Consider the following 12,785-nt stretch of genomic DNA (forward strand, 5'->3'; position numbering starts at 1 on the left):
AATTTTAAAACCAGGTATGATAGGGAAATGGGACAGGAGTCATTGCTGTAAACAACCGATGCTCGAAAGGCGGGATCCAAGAGTCAATGCTCGATCCTGCAGACACAACTAGGTGAGTACAACTAGGTGAGTACACACACACACACACACACACACACACACACACACACACACACACACACACACACACACACACACACACACACACACACACACACAAGTAAGGAGGCATTTAGGGCGCTTTACACTGCCTACATAAGGCCAGTCTTAGAGTATGCCGCCTCATCATGGAGTCCCCATCTGAAGAAGCATATAATGAAACTGGAAAAGGTTCAGAGGTTTGCAACGAGACTCGTCCCAGAGCTACGAGGGATGGGGTATGAAGAGCGCCTGAGGGAACTGTGCCTTACGACACCAGAAAGAAGAAGGGAGAGGGGGGATATGATAGGAACGTATAAGATACTCAGAGGAATTGACAGACTGGACATAGACGAAATGTTCACACGGAATAGTAACAGAACGAGAGGACATGGATGGAAGCTTGAAACTCAGATGAGTCACAGAGATGTTAGGAAGTTTTCTTTTAGCGTGAGAGTAGTGGGGAAATGGAATGCACTTCAGGAACAGGTTGTGGAAGCAAATACTATTCATAATTTTAAAACCAGGTATGATAGGGAAATGGGACAGGAGTCATTGCTGTAAACAACCGATGCACGAAAGGCGGGATCCAAGAGTCAATGCTCGATCCTGCAGACACAACTAGGTGAGTAAAACTAGGTGAGTACACACACACACACACACACACACACACGCACACACACACACACACACACACACACACACACACACACACACACACACACACACACACACACACACACACACACACACACACACACACACACACACACACACACACACACACACATACACACACACACACACACACACACACACACACACACACACACACACACACACACACACACACACACATACACACACACACACACACACACACACACACACACACACACACACACACACACACACACACACACACACACACATACACACACACACACACACACACACACACACACACACACACACACACACACACACACACACACAAGTAAGGAGGCATTTAGGGCGCTTTACACTGCCTACGTAAGGCCAGTCTTAGAGTATGCCGCCTCATCATGGAGTCCCCATCTGAAGAAGCATATAATGAAACTGGAAAAGGTTCAGAGGTTTGCAACGAGACTCGTCCCAGAGCTACGAGGGATGGGGTATGAAGAGCGCCTGAGGGAACTGTGCCTTACGACACTAGAAAGAAGAAGGGAGAGGGGGGACATGATAGGAACGTATAAGATACTCAGAGGAACTGACAGAGTGGACATAGACGAAATGTTCACACGGAATAGTAACAGAACGAGAGGACATGGATGGAAGCTTGAAACTCAGATGAGTCACATAGATGTTAGGAAGTTTTCTTTTAGCGTGAGAGTAGTTGGGAAATGGAATGCACTTCAGGAACAGGTTGTGGAAGCAAATACTATTCATAATTTTAAAACCAGGTATGATAGGGAAATGGGACAGGAGTCATTGCTGTAAACAACCGATGCTCGAAAGGCGGGATCCAAGAGTCAATGTTCGATCCTGCAGACACAACTAGGTGAGTACAACTAGGTGAGTACACACACACACACACACACACACACACACACACACACACACACACACACACACACACACACACACACACACACACACACACACACACACACACACACACACACACAAGTAAGGAGGCATTTAGGGCGCTTTACACTGCCTACGTAAGGCCAGTCTTAGAGTATGCCGCCTCATCATGGAGTCCCCATCTGAAGAAGCATATAATGAAACTGGAAAAGGTTCAGAGGTTTGCAACGAGACTCGTCCCAGAGCTACGAGGGATGGGGTATGAAGAGCGCCTGAGGGAACTGTGCCTTACGACACTAGAGAGAAGAAGGGAGAGGGGGGACATGATAGGAACGTATAAGATACTCAGAGGAATTGACAGAGTGGACATAGACGAAATGTTCACACGGAATAGTAACAGAACGAGAGGACATGGATGGAAGCTTGAAACTCAGATGAGTCACAGAGATGTTAGGAAGTTTTCTTTTAGCGTGAGAGTCGTGGGGAAATGGAATGCACTTCAGGAACAGGTTGTGGAAGCAAATACTATTCATAATTTTAAAACCAGGTATGATAGGGAAATGGGACAGGAGTCATTGCTGTAAACAACCGATGCTCGAAAGGCGGGATCCAAGAGTCAATGCTCGATCCTGCAGACACAACTAGGTGAGTACAACTAGGTGAGTACACACACACACACACACACACACACACACACACACACACAAGTAAGGAGGCATTTAGGGCGCTTTACACTGCCTACATAAGGCCAGTCTTAGAGTATGCCCCCTCATCATGGAGTCCCCATCTGAAGAAGCATATAATGAAACTGGAAAAGGTTCAGAGGTTTGCAATGAGACTCGTCCCAGAGCTACGAGGGATGGGGTATGAAGAGCGCCTGAGGGAACTGTGCCTTACGACACTAGAAAGAAGAAGGGAGAGGGGGGACATGATAGGAACGTATAAGATACTCAGAGGAATTGACAGAGTGGACATAGACGAAATGTTCACACGGAATAGTAACAGAACGAGAGGACATGGATGGAAGCTTGAAACTCAGATGAGTCACAGAGATGTTAGGAAGTTTTCTTTTAGCGTGAGAGTAGTGGGGAAATGGAATGCACTTCAGGAACAGGTTGTGGAAGCAAATACTATTCATAATTTTAAAACCAGGTATGATAGGGAAATGGGACAGGAGTCATTGCTGTAAACAACCGATGCACGAAAGGCGGGATCCAAGAGTCAATGCTCGATCCTGCAGACACAACTAGGTGAGTACAACTAGGTGAGTACACACAAACACACACACACACACACACACACACACACACACACACACACACACACACACACACACACACACACACACACACACACACATACACACACACACACACACACACACACACACACACACACACACACACACACACACACACACACACACACACACACACACACACACACACACACACACACACACACACACACACACACACAAGTAAGGAGGCATTTAGAGCGCTTTACACTGCCTACGTAAGGCCAGTCTTAGAGTATGCCGCCTCATCATGGAGTCCCCATCTGAAGAAGCATATAATGAAACTGGAAAAGGTTCAGAGGTTTGCAACGAGACTCGTCCCAGAGCTACGAGGGATGGGGTATGAAGAGCGCCTGAGGGAACTGTGCCTTACGACACTAGAAAGAAGAAGGGAGAGGGGGGACATGATAGGAACGTATAAGATACTCAGAGGAATTGACAGAGTGGACATAGACGAAATGTTCACACGGAATAGTAACAGAACGTGAGGACATGGATGGAAGCTTGAAACTCAGATGAGTCACAGAGATGTTAGGAAGTTTTCTTTTAGCGTGAGAGTAGTGGGGAAATGGAATGCACTTCAGGAACAGGTTGTGGAAGCAAATACTATTCATAATTTTAAAACCAGGTATGATAGGGAAATGGGACAAGAGTCATTGCTGTAAACAACCGATGCTCGAAAGGCGGGATCCAAGAGTCAATGCTCGATCCTGCAGACACAACTAGGTGAGTACACACACACACACACACACACACACACACACACACACACACACACAAGTAAGGAGGCATTTAGGGCGCTTTACACTGCCTAAGTAAGGCCAGTCTTAGAGTATGCCGCCTCATCATGGAGTCCCCATCTGAAGAAGCATATAATGAAACTGGAAAAGGTTCAGAGGTTTGCAACGAGACTCGTCCCAGAGCTACGAGGGATGGGGTATGAAGAGCACCTGAGGGAACTGTGCCTTACGACACTAGAAAGAAGAAGGGAGAGGGGGGACATGATAGGAACATATAAGATACTCAGAGGAATTGACCGACTGGACATAGACGAAATGTTCACACGGAATAGTAACAGAACGAGAGGACATGGATGGAAGCTTGAAACTCAGATGAGTCACAGAGATGTTAGGAAGTTTTCTTTTAGCGTGAGAGTAGTGGTGAAATGGAATGCACTTCAGGAACAGGTTGTGGAAGCAAATACTATTCATAATTTTAAAACCAGGTATGATAGGGAAATGGGACAGGAGTCATTGCTGTAAACAACCGATGCTCGAAAGGCGGGATCCAAGAGTCAATCCTCGATCCTGCAGACACAACTAGGTGAGTACAACTAGGTGAGTACACACACACACACACACACACACACACACACACACACACACACACACACACACACACACACACACACACACACACACACACACACACACACACATACACACACACACACACACACACACACACACACACACACACACACACACACACACACACACACACACACACACACACACACACACACACACACACACACATACACACACACACACACACACACACACACACACACACACACACACACACACACACACACACACACACACACACAAGTAAGGAGGCATTTAGGGCGCTTTACACTGCCTACGTAAGGCCAGTCTTAGAGTATGCCGCCTCATCATGGAGTCCCCATCTGAAGAAGCATATAATGAAACTGGAAAAGGTTCAGAGGTTTGCAACGAGACTCGTCCCAGAGCTACGAGGGATGGGGTATGAAGAGCGCCTGAGGGAACTGTGCCTTACGACACTAGAAAGAAGAAGGGAGAGGGGGGACATGATAGGAACGTATAAGATACTCAGAGGAATTGACAGAGTGGACATAGACGAAATGTTCACACGGAATAGTAACAGAACGAGAGGACATGGATAGAAGCTTGAAACTCAGATGAGTCACAGAGATGTTAGGAAGTTTTCTTTTAGCGTGAGAGTAGTGGGGAAATGGAATGCACTTCAGGAACAGGTTGTGGAAGCAAATACTATTCATAATTTTAAAACCAGGTATGATAGGGAAATGGGACAGGAGTCATTGCTGTAAACAACCGATGCTCGAAAGGCGGGATCCAAGAGTCAATGCTCGATCCTGCAGACACAACTAGGTGAGTACAACTAGGTGAGTACACACACACACACACACACACACACACACACACACACACACACACACACACACACACACACACACACACACACACACACACACACACACACACACACAAGTAAGGAGGCATTTAGGGCGCTTTACACTGCCTACATAAGGCCAGTCTTAGAGTATGCCGCCTCATCATGGAGTCCCCATCTGAAGAAGCATATAATGAAACTGGAAAAGGTTCAGAGGTTTGCAACGAGACTCGTCCCAGAGCTACGAGGGATGGGGTATGAAGAGCGCCTGAGGGAACTGTGCCTTACGACACCAGAAAGAAGAAGGGAGAGGGGGGATATGATAGGAACGTATAAGATACTCAGAGGAATTGACAGACTGGACATAGACGAAATGTTCACACGGAATAGTAACAGAACGAGAGGACATGGATGGAAGCTTGAAACTCAGATGAGTCACAGAGATGTTAGGAAGTTTTCTTTTAGCGTGAGAGTCGTGGGGAAATGGAATGCACTTCAGGAACAGGTTGTGGAAGCAAATACTATTCATAATTTTAAAACCAGGTATGATAGGGAAATGGGACAGGAGTCATTGCTGTAAACAACCGATGCTCGAAAGGCGGGATCCAAGAGTCAATGCTCGATCCTGCAGACACAACTAGGTGAGTACAACTAGGTGAGTACACACACACACACACACACACACACACACACACACACAAGTAAGGAGGCATTTAGGGCGCTTTACACTGCCTACATAAGGCCAGTCTTAGAGTATGCCCCCTCATCATGGAGTCCCCATCTGAAGAAGCATATAATGAAACTGGAAAAGGTTCAGAGGTTTGCAATGAGACTCGTCCCAGAGCTACGAGGGATGGGGTATGAAGAGCGCCTGAGGGAACTGTGCCTTACGACACTAGAAAGAAGAAGGGAGAGGGGGGACATGATAGGAACGTATAAGATACTCAGAGGAATTGACAGAGTGGACATAGACGAAATGTTCACACGGAATAGTAACAGAACGAGAGGACATGGATGGAAGCTTGAAACTCAGATGAGTCACAGAGATGTTAGGAAGTTTTCTTTTAGCGTGAGAGTAGTGGGGAAATGGAATGCACTTCAGGAACAGGTTGTGGAAGCAAATACTATTCATAATTTTAAAACCAGGTATGATAGGGAAATGGGACAGGAGTCATTGCTGTAAACAACCGATGCACGAAAGGCGGGATCCAAGAGTCAATGCTCGATCCTGCAGACACAACTAGGTGAGTACAACTAGGTGAGTACACACAAACACACACACACACACACACACACACACACACACACACACACACACACACACACACACACACACACACACACACACACACACATACACACACACACACACACACACACACACACACACACACACACACACACACACACACACACACACACACACACACACACACACACACACACACACACACACACACACACACACACACACACACACAAGTAAGGAGGCATTTAGAGCGCTTTACACTGCCTACGTAAGGCCAGTCTTAGAGTATGCCGCCTCATCATGGAGTCCCCATCTGAAGAAGCATATAATGAAACTGGAAAAGGTTCAGAGGTTTGCAACGAGACTCGTCCCAGAGCTACGAGGGATGGGGTATGAAGAGCGCCTGAGGGAACTGTGCCTTACGACACTAGAAAGAAGAAGGGAGAGGGGGGACATGATAGGAACGTATAAGATACTCAGAGGAATTGACAGAGTGGACATAGACGAAATGTTCACACGGAATAGTAACAGAACGTGAGGACATGGATGGAAGCTTGAAACTCAGATGAGTCACAGAGATGTTAGGAAGTTTTCTTTTAGCGTGAGAGTAGTGGGGAAATGGAATGCACTTCAGGAACAGGTTGTGGAAGCAAATACTATTCATAATTTTAAAACCAGGTATGATAGGGAAATGGGACAAGAGTCATTGCTGTAAACAACCGATGCTCGAAAGGCGGGATCCAAGAGTCAATGCTCGATCCTGCAGACACAACTAGGTGAGTACACACACACACACACACACACACACACACACACACACACACACACAAGTAAGGAGGCATTTAGGGCGCTTTACACTGCCTAAGTAAGGCCAGTCTTAGAGTATGCCGCCTCATCATGGAGTCCCCATCTGAAGAAGCATATAATGAAACTGGAAAAGGTTCAGAGGTTTGCAACGAGACTCGTCCCAGAGCTACGAGGGATGGGGTATGAAGAGCACCTGAGGGAACTGTGCCTTACGACACTAGAAAGAAGAAGGGAGAGGGGGGACATGATAGGAACATATAAGATACTCAGAGGAATTGACCGACTGGACATAGACGAAATGTTCACACGGAATAGTAACAGAACGAGAGGACATGGATGGAAGCTTGAAACTCAGATGAGTCACAGAGATGTTAGGAAGTTTTCTTTTAGCGTGAGAGTAGTGGTGAAATGGAATGCACTTCAGGAACAGGTTGTGGAAGCAAATACTATTCATAATTTTAAAACCAGGTATGATAGGGAAATGGGACAGGAGTCATTGCTGTAAACAACCGATGCTCGAAAGGCGGGATCCAAGAGTCAATCCTCGATCCTGCAGACACAACTAGGTGAGTACAACTAGGTGAGTACACACACACACACACACACACACACACACACACACACACACACACACACACACACACACACACACACACACACACACACACACACACACACACACACACACACATACACACACACACACACACACACACACACACACACACACACACACACACACACACACACACACACACACACACACACACACACACACACACACACACACACACATACACACACACACACACACACACACACACACACACACACACACACACACACACACACAAGTAAGGAGGCATTTAGGGCGCTTTACACTGCCTACGTAAGGCCAGTCTTAGAGTATGCCGCCTCATCATGGAGTCCCCATCTGAAGAAGCATATAATGAAACTGGAAAAGGTTCAGAGGTTTGCAACGAGACTCGTCCCAGAGCTACGAGGGATGGGGTATGAAGAGCGCCTGAGGGAACTGTGCCTTACGACACCAGAAAGAAGAAGGGAGAGGGGGGATATGATAGGAACGTATAAGATACTCAGAGGAATTGACAGACTGGACATAGACGAAATGTTCACACGGAATAGTAACAGAACGAGAGGACATGGATGGAAGCTTGAAACTCAGATGAGTCACAGAGATGTTAGGAAGTTTTCTTTTAGCGTGAGAGTCGTGGGGAAATGGAATGCACTTCAGGAACAGGTTGTGGAAGCAAATACTATTCATAATTTTAAAACCAGGTATGATAGGGAAATGGGACAGGAGTCATTGCTGTAAACAACCGATGCTCGAAAGGCGGGATCCAAGAGTCAATCCTCGATCCTGCAGACACAACTAGGTGAGTACAACTAGGTGAGTACACACACACACACACACACACACACACACACACACACACACACACACACACACACACACACACACACACACACACACACACACACACACACACACACACACACACATACACACACACACACACACACACACACACACACACACACACACACACACACACACACACACACACACACACACACACACACACACACACACACACACACACACATACACACACACACACACACACACACACACACACACACACACACACACACACACACACAAGTAAGGAGGCATTTAGGGCGCTTTACACTGCCTACGTAAGGCCAGTCTTAGAGTATGCCGCCTCATCATGGAGTCCCCATCTGAAGAAGCATATAATGAAACTGGAAAAGGTTCAGAGGTTTGCAACGAGACTCGTCCCAGAGCTACGAGGGATGGGGTATGAAGAGCGCCTGAGGGAACTGTGCCTTACGACACCAGAAAGAAGAAGGGAGAGGGGGGATATGATAGGAACGTATAAGATACTCAGAGGAATTGACAGACTGGACATAGACGAAATGTTCACACGGAATAGTAACAGAACGAGAGGACATGGATGGAAGCTTGAAACTCAGATGAGTCACAGAGATGTTAGGAAGTTTTCTTTTAGCGTGAGAGTCGTGGGGAAATGGAATGCACTTCAGGAACAGGTTGTGGAAGCAAATACTATTCATAATTTTAAAACCAGGTATGATAGGGAAATGGGACAGGAGTCATTGCTGTAAACAACCGATGCTCGAAAGGCGGGATCCAAGAGTCAATGCTCGATCCTGCAGACACAACTAGGTGAGTACAACTAGGTGAGTACACACACACACACACACACACACACACACACACACACACAAGTAAGGAGGCATTTAGGGCGCTTTACACTGCCTACATAAGGCCAGTCTTAGAGTATGCCCCCTCATCATGGAGTCCCCATCTGAAGAAGCATATAATGAAACTGGAAAAGGTTCAGAGGTTTGCAACGAGACTCGTCCCAGAGCTACGAGGGATGGGGTATGAAGAGCGCCTGAGGGAACTGTGCCTTACGACACTAGAAAGAAGAAGGGAGAGGGGGGACATGATAGGAACGTATAAGATACTCAGAGGAATTGACAGAGTGGACATAGACGAAATGTTCACACGGAATAGTAACAGAACGTGAGGACATGGATGGAAGCTTGAAACTCAGATGAGTCACAGAGATGTTAGGAAGTTTTCTTTTAGCGTGAGAGTAGTGGGGAAATGGAATGCACTTCAGGAACAGGTTGTGGAAGCAAATACTATTCATAATTTTAAAACCAGGTATGATAGGGAAATGGGACAAGAGTCATTGCTGTAAACAACCGATGCTCGAAAGGCGGGATCCAAGAGTCAATGCTCGATCCTGCAGACACAACTAGGTGAGTACACACACACACACACACACACACACACACACACACACACACACACAAGTAAGGAGGCATTTAGGGCGCTTTACACTGCCTAAGTAAGGCCAGTCTTAGAGTATGCCGCCTCATCATGGAGTCCCCATCTGAAGAAGCATATAATGAAACTGGAAAAGGTTCAGAGGTTTGCAACGAGACTCGTCCCAGAGCTACGAGGGATGGGGTATGAAGAGCACCTGAGGGAACTGTGCCTTACGACACTAGAAAGAAGAAGGGAGAGGGGGGACATGATAGGAACATATAAGATACTCAGAGGAATTGACCGACTGGACATAGACGAAATGTTCACACGGAATAGTAACAGAACGAGAGGACATGGATGGAAGCTTGAAACTCAGATGAGTCACAGAGATGTTAGGAAGTTTTCTTTTAGCGTGAGAGTAGTGGTGAAATGGAATGCACTTCAGGAACAGGTTGTGGAAGCAAATACTATTCATAATTTTAAAACCAGGTATGATAGGGAAATGGGACAGGAGTCATTGCTGTAAACAACCGATGCTCGAAAGGCGGGATCCAAGAGTCAATCCTCGATCCTGCAGACACAACTAGGTGAGTACAACTAGGTGAGTACACACACACACACACACACACACACACACACACACACACACACACACACACACACACACACACACACACACACACACACACACACACACACACACACACACACATACACACACACACACACACACACACACACACACACACACACACACACACACACACACACACACACACACACACACACACACACACACACACACACACACATACACACACACACACACACACACACACACACACACACACACACACACACACACACAAGTAAGGAGGCATTTAGGGCGCTTTACACTGCCTACGTAAGGCCAGTCTTAGAGTATGCCGCCTCATCATGGAGTCCCCATCTGAAGAAGCATATAATGAAACTGGAAAAGGTTCAGAGGTTTGCAACGAGACTCGTCCCAGAGCTACGAGGGATGGGGTATGAAGAGCGCCTGAGGGAACTGTGCCTTACGACACCAGAAAGAAGAAGGGAGAGGGGGGATATGATAGGAACGTATAAGATACTCAGAGGAATTGACAGACTGGACATAGACGAAATGTTCACACGGAATAGTAACAGAACGAGAGGACATGGATGGAAGCTTGAAACTCAGATGAGTCACAGAGATGTTAGGAAGTTTTCTTTTAGCGTGAGAGTCGTGGGGAAATGGAATGCACTTCAGGAACAGGTTGTGGAAGCAAATACTATTCATAATTTTAAAACCAGGTATGATAGGGAAATGGGACAGGAGTCATTGCTGTAAACAACCGATGCTCGAAAGGCGGGATCCAAGAGTCAATGCTCGATCCTGCAGACACAACTAGGTGAGTACAACTAGGTGAGTACACACACACACACACACACACACACACACACACACACAAGTAAGGAGGCATTTAGGGCGCTTTACACTGCCTACATAAGGCCAGTCTTAGAGTATGCCCCCTCATCATGGAGTCCCCATCTGAAGAAGCATATAATGAAACTGGAAAAGGTTCAGAGGTTTGCAATGAGACTCGTCCCAGAGCTACGAGGGATGGGGTATGAAGAGCGCCTGAGGGAACTGTGCCTTACGACACTAGAAAGAAGAAGGGAGAGGGGGGACATGATAGGAACGTATAAGATACTCAGAGGAATTGACAGAGTGGACATAGACGAAATGTTCACACGGAATAGTAACAGAACGAGAGGACATGGATGGAAGCTTGAAACTCAGATGAGTCACAGAGATGTTAGGAAGTTTTCTTTTAGCGTGAGAGTAGTGGGGAAATGGAATGCACTTCAGGAACAGGTTGTGGAAGCAAATACTATTCATAATTTTAAAACCAGGTATGATAGGGAAATGGGACAGGAGTCATTGCTGTAAACAACCGATGCACGAAAGGCGGGATCCAAGAGTCAATGCTCGATCCTGCAGACACAACTAGGTGAGTACAACTAGGTGAGTACACACAAACACACACACACACACACACACACACACACACACACACACACACACACACACACACACACACACACACACACACACACACACATACACACACACACACACACACACACACACACACACACACACACACACACACACACACACACACACACACACACACACACACACACACACACACACACACACACACACACACACACACACACAAGTAAGGAGGCATTTAGAGCGCTTTACACTGCCTACGTAAGGCCAGTCTTAGAGTATGCCGCCTCATCATGGAGTCCCCATCTGAAGAAGCATATAATGAAACTGGAAAAGGTTCAGAGGTTTGCAACGAGACTCGTCCCAGAGCTACGAGGGATGGGGTATGAAGAGCGCCTGAGGGAACTGTGCCTTACGACACTAGAAAGAAGAAGGGAGAGGGGGGACATGATAGGAACGTATAAGATACTCAGAGGAATTGACAGAGTGGACATAGACGAAATGTTCACACGGAATAGTAACAGAACGTGAGGACATGGATGGAAGCTTGAAACTCAGATGAGTCACAGAGATGTTAGGAAGTTTTCTTTTAGCGTGAGAGTAGTGGGGAAATGGAATGCACTTCAGGAACAGGTTGTGGAAGCAAATACTATTCATAATTTTAAAACCAGGTATGATAGGG

This window comes from Procambarus clarkii, unplaced genomic scaffold (genome assembly GCF_040958095.1).
Source record: "Procambarus clarkii isolate CNS0578487 unplaced genomic scaffold, FALCON_Pclarkii_2.0 HiC_scaffold_401, whole genome shotgun sequence".
NCBI lineage: Eukaryota > Metazoa > Arthropoda > Malacostraca > Decapoda > Cambaridae > Procambarus > Procambarus clarkii.